The sequence below is a fragment of the Nomascus leucogenys genome, chromosome 19 (genome assembly GCF_006542625.1).
Source record: "Nomascus leucogenys isolate Asia chromosome 19, Asia_NLE_v1, whole genome shotgun sequence".
Lineage (NCBI taxonomy): Eukaryota > Metazoa > Chordata > Mammalia > Primates > Hylobatidae > Nomascus > Nomascus leucogenys.
The window spans coordinates 19,697,849-19,713,377 of record NC_044399.1 but is presented as its reverse complement, the minus strand read 5'-3'; the positions used below and the strand labels follow the sequence as shown (position 1 = coordinate 19,713,377).

The following is a 15,529-nucleotide window of genomic DNA, read 5'->3' as shown; positions in this document are numbered from 1 at the left end:
ATTGCACTAACCCAGGGCGTAACCCTTGGCGCTATTGACATTTTGAGCCAGAGAATTCTTTGTTGGGGTGGGGGGCAATCTGAGCATTGCAGCCTTTAGCAATAAAAACCAATACTTGGCATTTATCCAATAGATAATAGTAGTATACACCCCCTCCGCCACCAAGTTGTGGTGACCAAAAGGCCACCATACCTTGCCAACTGTCCCCTAGGGACAAAATCTCTCCAGGTTGAGAACCATTGAACTAGAGTGACCATATTTATTGTCCACTCTGGGACACTTTCTTCTTAAACTTACGTATCAGAAAATGTTAACTAAATACAAAAATAGAGAGACTAGTATCATCAACACACCACCACCCCATGTATCCACCACTAAAACTCCATAATTGTCAACTCAACCAATTTTATTTCGTCTCTACTCCCACTCACATTCTGCCACCACTTCCGCTGCTAGACTGGTTTGAAGCAAATTCTAGATGATATTCATCTATAAATATCTAAGTGTATGTCTTTATTTTTTAGATTTTTTAGTTGGCACATAATAATTGTACATATTTATGGGGTACATAGTGATGTTGAGAGGCATATAATATGTACTGATCAAATCAGGGTAATTGACATATTCATCTCTCAAACATTCATCATAAAATATGGAACGCTTCACAAATTTGCATGTGATCATTTGTGCAGGGGCCATGCTAATCTCTGTATAATTCCAATTTTAGTATACGTGCTGCCAGAGCACTAGATGGATTGATCAATCTATCTATCTATCTTTAAAAGATAAGAACTCTTTTTTTTTTTTTTTTTTAGATGAGGTCTCACTATGTTGCCCAGGCTGGATTGCAGTGGCTCCACTGAAAGGAGTGAAGCCTGAATTCCACTGCACTCCAGCCTGGGCAACACAGTAAGAGTAGTGGGATCCAGCCTGGGCAACGTACCCAGAGCAGGCGCAATCCCACTACTGATCAGCACAAGAGTTCTGACCGGCTCCATTTCCAACCTGGGCTGGTTCCCCTTCTTTAGGCAAACTGGTGGTCCCCTGCTCCCAAGAGGTCACCATATTGATGCCAAACTTAGTGTGTACACCCAATTGGCATAACGCACTATAGCCCAGAATTCCTGGGGTCAAGTGATCCTCCTGCCTCAGCCTCCAGAGTAGCTCTGAATACAGGCATGCACTATCATGCCTGGCAGAACTGTTTTTTGTTTGTTTGTTTTTTGAGACAGTCTCACTCTGTCCCCCAGGCTGGAGTGCAGTGGCATGATTTAGGCTCATGCAACCTCTGCCTCCTGGATTCAAGCAATTCTTGTGCCTCAGCCTCCCGAGTAGCTGGGATTACAGGCATGTGCCACCTTGCCTGTCTAATTTTTGTATTTTTTAGTAGAGACAGGGTTTTGCCATGTTGGCCAGGCTGGTCTTGAACTCCTGGCCCCATGTGATCCACCCGCCTTGGTCTCCCAAAGTGCTGGGATTACAGGCATAAGCCATTGTGCCTGGCCCAGAATTCTTTTTTTTTTAAATGTAACTATAATATTATTATACTTTAAAAATTAAAAATAATTCTTTAATATCATAAAATATCCAGTAGGTAAAACCAGGATACTCTTGAGAGTGTAATGGGCAATCAATTTACTAGGCAAAGCGGGCATAATTTGGAACTGTCCAGGCAAACCAGGACTGAGCCAGGCATATGGAGCATGTGTTTTCCCTAAATATAGCCCTTTCTAATGCATGTGTCTGAAAAGTCATTCCCCTGCTCAAAGCCTCTAAAGGCTCCCAGCACCTAAATACAAAGTCTCGACTCAGCCCAAGTCTCAAGGCCCTCTGTGGTGTGCCCCCTACTTGCTCCTGCCTTCTCCTCCGATATCCTCCTGATGTGGTTCCAGCTGAAGACTGCATCACCTAAGGAATCTGGTGACTGCCACCACTCCCTGATGCTCAGAGATGTTGCTGCATGGGGCATGGCTCTGTGCATGCTGGAGGCACTGGTGGGCAACCTGGATATGGTTTTTTTGTTCATTTGGATTTTAGCTGTCCCTCTAAGTTACCTGAATTTGAATGATGGCGGAAGTAGGATATTAGGGTTTGCCGTGCAAACAGTTCTGGGCTAGAAGTGGCTCAACCTGGCCTGATTTTTTTTTGCGGGGAAAGGGGTCTTTTCCTTCTTACCTTTCTTTTTTAAAACATGTATCCGCGGCGTACTTTGCTCTTGAGAGACTAAAACTACTAATTCCCAAATGCGGAGGGCACCTGTCCATTCTCAGCCATGCCCAGGGCAGGGCACAGAGCTGGGGCTCCACCACGGTGTGCAGAGAGAACTGCTGGGAGTGTGGGTGCCATCATCCCCGCACAGACAGACGACAGACACACAGAGCTCGGCCTGTTAGATGAGTGTCAGCTCCACTGCTTCCCCAGGGGCTTCTCGGAGCCCAGGGCTCCCTCTAAGGATCAACTGCCTTCTGTAACTGGAAGAGGCAGAATTTCTTTCCTCTTTACAATCCGAGCTCCACAGTCAGGTTTGCTGGGTGGCTCCCGTCTCTAAGTCCCTACAAAGCTCCTAAAGGTTGAATTTGGGGACTTCTGGCCGAGTACAACTCTGAAGAATGAAAGAAAGCCATTCTGCTTGACATGAAGCTAATAAACAACTAGAAAACTTTTCCAGGCCCTGCAAGGATATAATCCTCGGAGCTGTCTCAGCCTGCATGCCGGGGGCCAACTGGCCGTGCAGTTCCTGGTCATCAACCACCAGGATGCCTGCCAGACAGACCTCACCCTCCTGCTGTCAGGACCCCTTTTCTCCCCACATTAGCCAGGCCGCTATCCATCCACTCAGCAGAAAGGTCTCGTTTGTCTGGGTCCCCACCCAGCCCATAACAATGCCCAGTACCTGGTGCAGCCTCGTGGTGGCCTGCTGCTTGCCCTGTCCTATGGTGGGTGCTCGTTAGGGCCCTGGGGGTCCTCTCCTGCTAGCACACCTTCATTCATTTACGTATTGAGGGTCTACCATGTGTGCCAGGCACAGGAGTAGGTGCTGGGACACATTAACACCAACAACAATCCTGCTGCATCACGGGGCTTCCGTCCCAGCAGGTCAAGCACCCGGGGCAACCATGATGAATTTTCATACACGAGTTGGCTTCTCCTCTCTTCCCAGAAGCCCTGAGATCCTTTTGCAAATTATTCTCCTCTTCCCAAGGGACCTGGTTTGCAGAGTAAGGGGCCTTCGCAGAGGCCTGCCCAGGTCAGGCCACAAAAGGTTGCATTGCAGCCTCACCCTGGGCAATGTTCCCAGTCCCTCCATCTACAGAATAGATCTGTCAAGTGGCTGTTCTCTGAGGAAAGGAGATGGAGTTCAAGATAATTTGCTATTTCCACTGGAGTGCAGTGTATGTTATGCATGTGTGTTGTGCGTATGGCAGTGGGGATTTAGGCTTCTATGAGCAATTTGGTGAATTCTATGAGGATTTTTATGTGGCATCCAAGAGGATTCTATGAAGCTTCTACATGGATTCCATTAAGATCGCATAAGGATTTTATGTTCATCCACAAGAAGTAGGCATGGGTTCTATAAAGATTCTAAGAGGCCTTAGTGTGTGAGCAGCTGAAGCCTTGAAGTGTGGGTGGATGAGCCAGTGCTTTGCTTTCAGTTGCACCTGCCCAGCCAGAAGTGAGCTCTCACCCCCACTTCTCTTCACCTATAACCTGAGAGCATTTCTTGTCTGCTGGGCTCTTCTTTTGCCCTGTACAGACCAATTTAATGAAATGAATAAAAAAAGGAATAAAAGGAAAAGAGCAAACAGCACATGGGGCCCTTGGCAGAGGACAGCCTCCGACATGAAAGACTCTGAGGCGCATCAAAGATGCCGAGAGACAAACACACAGCGCCCGCCCCTGCCTGCACCATCACTGTGACTTTCCAACCCCCAGCAGCTCCCCAGAGCCCTCCTTTTCTGAGCCTTAGGGATGCAGGTAAGTGGGCCGCGGCCCTGGCGGCCTGAGAAGGTTCAGCTGCTCCCACGTCTGCTGGCTCCTGGGCAACTCTCTGCAGGTCCCCACAGGCCCCGTTCTCCACCCCGGTGGTGGAGGACAGCCACACACAAGCAGCCGGAAAGAAACCAGAGCATGCTCAGGCCTGGGGCTGGGGTTGGAGGGGAGAAGAGGGAGGGCCCAGACCTGGGGGTGGGCAGGGCTCCTGTGAGTTGGAACCTCAATACCTTCCTCCTCAAGAACACTCCTCGGCAGCTGGCTTCATTCTGGCCGGCGAGATTGTTGTTTTTCATTTTATCTGACTTTCCTCTAGGGCCAGTGCTGTCCGGCAGATTTTTCCGCATTGATGAAAATGTTCTTTATCTGCACTATCTGACACAATAGCCTTTAATCAAAGGTGGCTATTGAGTGCTTGAAATGTGGCTATTGTGACTAAGGAACTGAATTTTACATTGTACTTAATTTTAATGAATTTAAATATAAATCATCAAATGCGGCTAGTAGCAACTCTGTTAGACAGTGCAGCTTGTGAACAGGGCTCTTGTTTGATTCATTGGTGCCCTCCTCTCTAAAACTGCAGCACCCCCAAGAGGGTCTGGCCCAGGATGGGCTACAGCAGGCATCAGCCTTTCTGTTTTGTGGGACTTCCTCACAGCTCACACCTGTCTGCAGTAGTGGTTTTTGTTGGTTGGTCCCCACTGGGCACAGGTCACCAGGGCTGAGGATATGCCTTGGCTTGAGGGTGACTGAGGAGACCCGGGTTCTAGTCTGAGCATAGCCCCATGCTTTGTGTGTGACCCTGGGCAGATCTGCCCCTCTGCAGTGAGGGAGCAATGCTTGACTATGCCTGAGGTTTAATGACACGCCCCCACCATCCCACCTCAACCTGCCCCAGTGTCCTGGGATCAGGGAAGTAAAGCCCACAGGCATTCTGGGTCGGCGTCCTTGTTTCTCCTCTTCTCCCATTAGGCCCTCCAATGGAGATCATTATCCAAATGATAATGGTTAACACTTGGCTTTGGGGTCAGACTAGCTTTAAATCTCAGCCCCACTACTTACTGCCTGTGGAGCTCCAGTACCTTTGGCTGTGTTGAGTGGGGGTTACATTTGGTGTCAGAGGTCCTGGGTTTGAATCAGCGGTGTGCTAGAGACAACTTGCACACACTCATGAGAACAGCTTGTCCTATTTTCAAGGGACTTTCTGAGCCAATTGATAAACACAATTGTTTAATAAAACAATTAAATTATATGAAATTGTTAAACGCCTCTATGTCATCTACTATATGTGTGGTTCTCGAGGGCAAGGATAAGGTGGGAATTATCTATGACAGTCACTCCAGGGACTTTTCCAAACTCTCTTCCTCCTGCAGTTCCGATGCACCTGTTCCTCCTTCAGGTGTGAGTAGAAGGAATACAGGGCGGGGACCACCACGCCACCCCTCGCTGTGTCAAATGCAGAGACTAACAGGCCCCACAAGAACTCTTGTTCTGTTGTGTGGCTGCCCTGGGGACCTGCCCAGCTGCCCCTGGGGCTGTGAGAAGGCTGGGGGCTGCTGTAGAGAAGTCTGGATTCTGGATCTCTCCATCCAGAACCCTGGAGTCCGCCCATGTCAGGAGCAGGAAGGAAACACTTGTTTTCCTGCACATGGTGTGTATGGGGAGGAGGTGCTGGCTGACACAGCACAGCGTGGGACTTCCACAGCAAGTCCACAGGGCACTGCCCACAGCAAGGCCTTCTCCAAACCCGAGGCTGAGTTGCGCTGCGCACTGGCTGCCCTGAGTGCGGTGGCTGGACCAGGGGCAGGCTGAGCTCACAATTGGTTAGCCCAGCCTTATATTTTTGGTTATACTGTTCTGCTCCCCCACACACATATAGATCCAAGATTTAATGCATGTGCATTCTTTTTTCCAGGAAAATTGTCTGTGGATTTCATCAGATGCTCCGAGGGACTCTGATCCCTTTATCATTGCACTAAATGGTGACTAGAAGGAGGCCTTGGCCTTGGAGCTGGGAGATGTGGCTTAGAATTCTCATCAGTTCTAAATTGCTGCATGAACTGGACAAGCCACTTTATTTTTTGCTCTCTAAAATAAGGCAACAACCTTGTCTTAAGTGGTGATTTAAAAACAGGCTCAGAATTGTGTTCACATATCCTTTGACACTCTTCCCATGAAAAGATGGAATCCAATTGTCCTTCCTTCAGTATGGGCCAGGTTTGGTGAGACACTTCTAATTAATAGAGGCAGAAATGGTGCTGCGTGACTCCAGGGTCTAGGTTAGAAAAGGGAATGCGGCTTTGGCCTGGCTTGCTCTTGCTCAGGACACACACCCCATGAGCCCTGAGCCCACATAAGAGGTCCAGCTACCCTGACACCGCCATGCTGGAGGGAGGCGTGGCTGCAAGGAGATAGAGAGAGGTGTGTGAGGCACCCCAGCTGTGCCTGCCCCCTGCCATCGGGTCTTCCCACCCCAGGTGCAGGCATGCGAGTGAATGAGCAGCTTCGGATGATAATAGCCTCCAGCCTCCAAGCTGCCCCAGCTGAAGCCAAGTGGAGCAGAAACAACTGCCCACCCAGCCCTGCCGACTTTGCATATTCATGAGCAAAATAAATACTGCTGTTTTTGTTTTAAACCCCTAAGTGTTGGGGTGGTTTGTTATGCAGTGTTAGGTAATATCTGGGCACCCTGCCTACCCTCAAGGGAAGTTGTAAGCATCACTTGGTATAATACCTTTCACATGCCAGGTACTTGGCAACACTGAATGTATGGGACCTGCAAATTGACCAGGTGATGGGGTAACTGGGAACAGATGGGACTTCTGCTTAGCCATCTAAGTTGCTAGGAGCTTTCTGGAGAAGAGGGTTATTTGCCCCAGCCCAGTGGGTCCACAGGTTTTCTGGAGAGGGCGTGTGTCCCCGGACCAGAACCAGTCCCTGTGGGGGAAGACCAGATAGGGAGGTGTTCTTTCTCCGGTTGGCCATTGGTCATGACAGGCGTCCCAGGAAGAGGTGGGGAGCATGAGGAGGAACTGGGAGCAGTAGGCGGAGGCTGGGCTGGGATAGCAGTGGTCCCAGCAGGCCCTGCAGCCTGGCGTCTCTTCAGACCGCAGCCTCGCTCTGTGCATTCTGTTATCCTCACGGAGTCACCCCGACTATTTACTGCTCTCGCTGCCTCACAGCCCAGGTAAGCCTCCAGGGAAGAGGCTGTATTCGGCAGATTTTGAAGCCCCAGAACTTAACACACAACCTATGGGGAGTTAGGTGTCCAATAAATGTGTGTTGAAAGTCAAACTCTGTATCTTGCCGAGTAGCCAATGCCCTGGACTGAGGGCGGGGTGGCCGGGAGGCGAAGTGGCCCCATCAAAAGTGGCTCTGCAGGCATCAGAGGGACCAGTGTGGGAGCCCTTCTCCCTGTGGGGAGTGGAGGCCTAGAGGGCAGTGCTGTCACTTCAGGCTGAGTTTGGGGGTGGTCCTGTTTTGGTTTGTACCCCATATTCCATGGCCAAATCCCTGTGGCAATAACTTGCCCAGTGCTGCCGGTCCTGTGGGATGAGGGTCCCACTTCTGGGGCCCTGCTCCTCAGGGCCAGATCCCTGCCCACCAACCGGGTGAGGCTTCGATCCCCTGCCCCATTACAGCTGACTGGCTGAGGACCCCCTCCCTGACTGGTCATACAGCTCTGACTGCACGTTCTACCCACTCATGACTTCTCCCACAAGGAAGTTTGCCCGGGTGCAGAACTCAGAGCCACATGAAGAGGCTGCAGAAGAAAAGGATGACTCGTCTGAGGCTCTTAGACCCTTAGGAAGCAACCCAAGCTGCCCTGTGCCCACACTCCAGCCTGGATTTCCTATCAGACACAGAGCTTTACAGCAGGAAGGACTGCCCGCCAGAGCCTCGGGGCCCGGCCGCTCCATCTGCCTGCCCTTGGCCTGGATGTTTGCCCGAGCAGATGCAATTTAACTTGCTGCAGGAGGAATATCTATAAAAAGTTAACTATCATCATAAAAGCAGCCTGTCCACCCAGGGCTGGGCTGCTGGAGGGAGGCCCAGCAGCTGGGTCAGTCCCCACTTTGGAGACCACGACTCTAATGTCCAAATGTCTCTTCCATGCCCCCGACTCATCTAAAAAAGATGTTTTGGCCCCTGATGTCAGAGCTCCCTGATGGGAAGCAGGGTGGCCTCGTGCTGCGTGTCACAGCCATCCCTCAGAACTGTCCACGCCATGCAGGGAGGACCCTGAAGCCCCGTGCTCTGGAGACGGGACCACATCATGGGGCGGCAGGTGTGGCCCAGCGCCCTGCAGCAGAGGTGCAGGCTGAGCTGCGTGAATGGGGCTTCTCTCTGGGGCCTTTGAGTCCAAGAGAAAGCATGAGAGCAGGTAGGGTGGTGTTCCATAGGTGTGTGGACCAGCAGACAGCTATCTCAGGCCTTTGTTCAAGGGGGTATTAGGGGATGAGGCTCCCATGGAGGAGGCTCTGTTAGTTCGCCCCAGTCCAGCACTGCCCGACCCCCGTGTTGCTAGAATTGCCACTAAGCTTTCAGGGAGGGGAGGCTCCAGGGGCGGCATTCTTGGCTGGGGAGGGTTTATCTCTCAGCCAAATGCTGGTCACAGCTGCGGTGGCCCTGCAGCGCCCTCCCTCCTGTGCAGTGCTCAGGGCACCCCCACCCTACCCACCAAGTTGGGATAGGTAAAGATGGCAAGGTGAGCTGTGGCTGGCTTATGGAGCCCACTGTGCCCATCTTCAGGTATTTGGAGGGCTTTTTTTCTTCCCACACTGCCCACATCCCCTTTCCTGGGCCTGGCCAACCCCTATATCCTTGGCACACAGCGATGGCCACGGATGGGCATTGGACTCCAGGTGAAGAGAGAGAAACTCAGCCTCATTCCACGCTGGCCTTGTGTGCTGACACGGGCCAGCTTGGCGATGTGATGGACACATTCCTGGGATATCTTCTGTCTGTGAAATCTGAAGTCAGACTCGCTCGTTCTCTGGGCACAGAGAAAGGATGGATAGGATATAACAGCCAAGGCAGGGCCTGGAGAAGAGGAGCAGCAGGCCTGAGTGGCCACGCCTGGATACAGAGGGAGGCCTGAGTGGGAGGCTTGCTCCCCTGTGATCTCAAGAATGGGTCCCTGTGAGGACATCTGGGGACAAGGGGGTGAGAGGAATGGAGTGGAAGAGCCACAGGGGACCTCCTTCTACTGAGGCTTCCAATGGGCTGGGCGACATGACCACTGTCTGTGGTTACTTCAGGGCTCTCTGTATGTGCCTGGAGGACTGACAGGAAGGTGTGCAGTGGTAGTAACACTGGCCAGGTGGGGTGGCGCATGCCTGTGGTCCCAGCTGCTTGCGAGGCTGAGGTGGAGCATTGCTTGAGCTTAGGAGTTTGGGGCTGTAATGAATTATGATTACACCACTGCACTCCGGCCTGGGCGACAAAGCAAGACTCTGTCTCAAAAAAAAAAAATTGTGACACCATTAAGAGCAGATATGGGAGCTAGACTTCCTTGTACACACACACACACACACACACACACACACACACACACATTGGAGTTGGAATGCTCAGAAGCTCTGAGCGGGGCAGGCAGTAATTATTATGCACCTATTGTATCTCCATGAGGCCACTGAGGAAGGAGAGGTCTCTCTGCTGTAGAGGGATTTCAGTTTATCCAGGAAGGACACACACACACATCAGACACCCAGGCTAGAAGGCAGTGCATGAGTAAGCATTAGACAGTGGCTGTGTCACCCTGCTCTGTGGATGTGAGTAACAGGCTGATCAATGCCGTGGGGCAGGCTGGGCTCATGAATCTCTTTCTTCTTGGTTTGGTATGAACCACAGTCACCCTTTTCCAGACATGAGCATCCACAGATTTTTGAGGTCTTTCTCCCTTGAGATTGTGACAGGCTCCTGCTGTCTAATTTAAATGAGAGTGCATCTCATTTAAACCCTGCTCCCTCACGATGTCCTTGGCAGGCAGGGTCAGCCCCCAGGAGATGGGGAGAGTTTAAGTGGGTTCTACCGTAGAGCACAGAGACACAGCGGCCTGGGGCGGGGTGGGGAGCTGAGCACACAGGCCGGTGCAGTTATGACCACATCCTCCTGCTTGGCCTCTCAGCTCAGAGACAGGGAGCACTGCTTGAAGTCTTGGGCTGAAGATCCCCATCCCCTGAAAAGAGCTGAGTTAGCAAGTGGAAGGGGTCAGTCCTGCTTTGCTGCAGCTAACAATGTGTGTGTGTGTGTGTGTGTGTGTGTGTGTATGTTTTGTGAGTGTGTATATATATGTGGTGCATATGTGTGGTGTGTGTGTGTGTTGTATGTGCATGTGGTGTGTGTATATGGTGTGGGTATGTGGGGTGTAGTGCATGTGTGTATGTCTGTGGTGTGGTGTGAACATGAATACATGTGTGTATGTGTGTGCTGTGTATGTGTATGGTGTGTGTTATGAGTGTGTTTGTGGTGAGTGTGGGTGTGTGTAGTGTCTGTGTTGTATGTAGTGTGTTGTGAGTGTGTATTGTGAATCCGTCTTGTAAGGGAGGTATGAGTGTGTTGTGTGTTGTGAGTGTGGTATGAGTGTGGTGTGTGTGTTGTGTGTTGTGAGTGTGGTATGAGTGTGTTGTGTGTTGAGTGTGTAATGAATGTGGTGCATGTATTGAGTGTGGTGTGTGTGGTGTGGGTATGGTTTGAGTGTGCTGTGTGTTTTGTGTGAGTGTGGTATGAATGTGTGGTGTGTGTGATGTGTGTTTGAGTTTGTGTGTGGTGCGAGTGTGGTGACTGTGGTATACGCATGTGGTGTGTCGTGTGAGTGTGTATTGTGTGTTGTATTGTGTGGTATGAGTGTGCGATGTGTGTTGTGTGTGGTGTGTATGTGATGTGAGTGTGTAGTGAGTATGGTGTGTGTGTGGTGTCAGTGTATGTTGAGTATAGAATGAGTGTGTGTTGTGTGTTGTGAGGTGGTAAGTATGGTGTGAGTTGTGTGTACTGTGATATGAGTGTGTGTTGTGTGTTGTGTGGCATGTCTGTGGTGTGGGTGTGTGTTGTTTCACGTGTTGTGTGTTGTGAGCGTGGTGTGTGTGGTGAGTGTGGTATGTGTATGGTGTCAGTGTGTGTTGTGAGTATAGTATGAGTGTGTGTTGTGTGTGGTAAGTGTGGTGTCTGTTGTGTTGTGAGTCTGGTGTGTTTATGGCGCAAGTGCGTGGTGAGTGTGCTGTGTGCGTGATGTCTATGTTGTGAGTATGGTATGAGTGTGTGTTATGAATGTGTGTATGTGGTGGGAGTGTGTGGTGAGTGTGATGTGTGTTTGGTGAGTGTGGTATGTGGTATGTGTGTGGTGTGAGTGTGGTGTGTGTGGTGAGTGTGGTGTGGTGTGTGTGTGTGAGTGTGGTGTGAGTGTGGTGTGTGTTGTGGTGTGGTGTGGTGTGGTGTGTGTGTGTGTTGAGGTGTGGTGTGTGGTGTGTTGTGGAGTGTGATGTGTGTGTGTTGTGAGTGTGATGTGTGTGTGTTGTGAGTGTGCTGTGTGGTGTGTATGCGTGGTGTGTGGTGTATATGTGGTTGTGTGTGGTGTGAGTGTGGTGTGGGGTGTGTGGTGAGTGTGGTGTGTGGGTGGTGAGTGTGTTGTGTATGTTGTGAGTGTGGTGTGTGTGGTGTGTATGTGTGGTGTGTGTGGTGAGTGTGGTGTGAGTGTGGTATGTGTGGTGTGTGTGTGGTGAGTGTAGTGTGTGGTGTGTGTGGTGAGCGTGATGTGTGTGTTGAGTGTGGTGTGTGTGTTGTGAGTGTGATGTGTGTGTTGTGAGTGTGCTGTGTGGTGTGTATGTGTGGTGTGTGGTGTATATGTGGTTGTGTGTGGTGTGAGTGTGGTGTGTGTGGGGTGTGTGGTGAGTGTGGTGTGTGGGTGGTGAGTGTGTTGTGTATGTTGTGTGGTGTGTGTGGTGTGTATGTGGTTGTGTGTAGTGAGGGTGGTGTGTGAGTATGGTGTGAGTGTGATGTGTGTGGGGTGTGTGTTTGGTGAGTGTGGTGTGTGGGTGGTGAGTGTGTTGTGTATGTTGTGAGTGTGGTGTGTGTGGTGTGTATGTGTGGTGTGTGTGGTGAGTGTGGTGTGTGTGTTGAGTGTGGTGTGAGTGTGGTGTGTGGTGTGTGTGTGTTGTGAGTGTGGTGTGTGTTGTATGTGGTGAGCGTGGTGTGTGTGTTGAGTGTGGTGTGTGTGTTGTGAGTGTGATGTGTGTGTTGTGAGTGTGCTGTGTGTGGTGTGTATATGTGGTGTGTGGTGTATATGTGGTTGTGTGTGGTGTGAGTGTGGTGTGTGTGGGGTGTGTGTTTGGTGAGTGTGGTGTGTGGGTGGTGAGTGTGTTGTGTATGTTGTGAGTGTGGTGTGTGTGGTGCGAGTGTGTGGTGAGTGTGGTGTGTCTGTGGTGTGTGTGCTGTGAGTGTGGTGTGTGTGAGTATGTGGGGATGGATCCTTGAGAAGGACCAGGACATCTGCCGCTGTGGCCTGGCAGAGGACCCCTGCTCAGCATGGCCAGGGAGGGTAATGAAAGGAAAAGTGACAAAGCCTGAGTCCCCTTTGCTGGCCAAGATCCCGCCCTTCTGTGGATGGAAGAGGTTTCCTTGGCGGGCTCAGTGCAGACGGGGAGGGAGGTGGAGAGGAGGGCCAGGTTCAGCCTGATATTCGTAAAACCTCTTCCACTGAGTGTCTCTGGGCCCAGGTCCCTGTGGAAAGCCTTCAACATCACGTAGCGAATTCCTGAGTGTTCCTAGCTCCTCTCTGTCTGTAATACACTTCACTCCCGGGCCACTCTGGTCCCCTCCGCATCACAGCCAGGTGGAAGACAGGACACAGGAAACTGGAGAGTCAAGTGGCAGAGCCAGGGTTGTGGGGAGGGCAGGGGTGTCTAATGTCCCGGCTGGAGGCTGCCCTCAGCATGCTCTGGCCTCCTCGGGAGCTTTCATATCCCCTGACCATCTTCTGCCCAAGTCTCTGGTGAGGGATAGGCATCCCGGGTGACATCCCAGGGTCTTTAAGCCATGTCCAATTCTCCTGCATTCCAGGGAAGGCATGAGAAGTAGGGTTGCCTGATAAAACACAGGTCACTCAGTTCCATTTAAATTTTAATTAAATAATAAATACTCTTTTAGGATGAATATGTTCCCAATATTGCATGGGACATACTTAAAAAATCCTATTGTTTATCTGAAATTCAAATTAAACTGGGAGTGCACTGATTTTATTTGCTGAATCTGGCAAGCTTCACATGAAGGGAACGACAGTTATTGTCATGCATCATTGAGAGAGCCCTTTCTGTGTTCCAGGTACTGGACTGAGCCTTTGAGTGTGTTATTTCCATTTATACCTCCCCACACCACTACCCTGAACCCCAAACTGGGATCCTTTGCTTACCACATTTAAGATTTCTGCCTTGTCTTTTGCATACCACCTGTACAATTTCTTATTTCTTTTCTTTAAATCAATTTTCTTTTATATCAGTTACCTTTAGAAAAGCTTAAATCCACTAACTTTTTTTTTTTTTTAGACGCAGTCTCGCTCTGTTACCCAGGCTGTAGTGCAGTGGTGCAATGTTGGCTCACTGCAACCTCCGCCTCCTGGGTTCAAGCAATTCTCGTGCCTCAGCCTCCCGAGTAGCTGGGATTACAGGCACATACCACCACGCCCAGGTAATTTTTGTATTTTTAGTATAGACGAGGTTTCACCACGTTGGCCAGGCTGGTCTCCAACTCCTGATCTCAAGTGATCTGCCTGCCTTGGCCTCCCAAAGTGCTGGGATTACAGCCATGAGCCACCGCGCCCAGCCCAAACCCACTTACCTTTAAAGGGAGTTTTATATTCATTATCGCTTGTCATGAGTATCTGCAAAATTCAGTACGATGTTATCATTGTATTGCCTTTTGGATGCCCTTTTTGAGGCTGAGGCATTCTGAGATTCTGAGGAGGGAGACTTTCTCCTTATGTCATCAGGCAAATTTGGGGGAAAAGAAAAAAGAGATGTATTTCTCGCTATGTTATTTATCATTGTTTAAAGGTATGGCCACATACTATATAATATAATCTATCATACCACCCCAAATCCCCAGTGATGAGCATTCTACAATTTGGGGAACTTGGTAGAATTATTATCTCTATTTTGCAGATGGGAAAATAGCTATGATCACAAAGCTAAGAAGCTAAATAATCTTCATTAGTACCAAACCCTGAATTTGCATGGTGCAACCGAAATGAGTATTTCAGGCAGAGTAGGTGAGATTCTAGCCGTGAGTCTCCTTCTTTCTGAGGAACTCTCTCATCCTGCTTCCCACTGACACCTCTGCAAGATGCTGGCCCCAGGGTACCCATCCTGCGTCGCTTGGCCTCCTGACACAGGCTAGGTCTTTTACTGACCCCATGATGAATCCTGAGTGGGATAAGCAAGGAAATAGAGAAGCCAAGGATCACACACATGATAAACTCCCCTGGCTCACTTCTGACCCACAGATGTGATCTACAGCTTTCTCGCTCCTCAGGCTCCCAGACCATCCCACTCCGCACCGCACCTCATGTGCCTCCCAAACCACTGGCCAGACCCCTCAATTCCTGCACTCTGGCCTGCCTCCCTGTAGAGGGTGTCATTATTCGCCCTGGAACCTGAGGGCTGGTCTCCTTCATTCCTGAACCCCTTTGCTGCCCAAGCCAGGAATTTGGTTCTAACCAGTGTCCTCCATACTAATCTCTCATTTTGTCCTCAAGGAATGTTCAGCCACCTGACCCCCATCACCAAATCCATGGTTTAATGACCCTCTAATCTTTTTAATGACCATAGCATCCATTTACCAAGTTGGGCTCTGCCTTGGTCACAGAGCCAGGCACTTGTCCCTCTGAAGAGAAAGGCAGACCTTGCCTGTGACAGACAAAGATGAAGCAGTGGGGAAAATGGGGCTGTAGTTAGGTCTTCTTGGAGCGTCGCTGGGAGGCCAGGAACTGTCTGCTGGGCCCGAACTCTGTAAGCCAAAGGGAGGCCCTGCAGCTCCACTGTCTGCACATTTGAGAGCCTTCTCTGGAGTGGAAGCTTTCTGTGCCTGGCACTTGGACCTGGGGGACCTGCATTTGGCCCCAGCCTTCCTTCTCTGAGCTTCAGTCTCTTCTTCCATAAGACGGTTCAAACATTGCTTACCACAGAGGGTTCCTGAGTTATCTCATGTGAACAGCTATGTGAAAGGCTGTGTTCCTATATGATAGTGACCAACTTGATATTATATGTTAATAAAATCCTCTGTACAGCACAATTAAAATTCACAAAATATTTAGTACCAGTCCTAAAAAGAAATGCAAGAAACTTACAAAGAAAACTGTAAAACTTAATGATGGACAAAAAAGAAGACTTAAATAAAGGGAGATATATATTCTACTACACTGGGAAATTTCAATATTATAAAAATATCCCTTATAAAATTATCTATAAATTTGGCACAATCCCAACAACCATCTCACTGGAATTCTTCATTAAAATAGACAGATGATGATTAATATTCACATGGAAAA

General features: G+C 50.0%; 1 pseudogene; it reads right to left on the bottom strand.

The window, feature by feature from the left end:
• Window positions 1–646: 646 nt before the first annotated feature.
• On the bottom strand, window positions 647–747 carry LOC115831699 (annotated as a pseudogene).
• Between the last annotated feature and the right edge of the window lie 14,782 nt (window positions 748–15,529).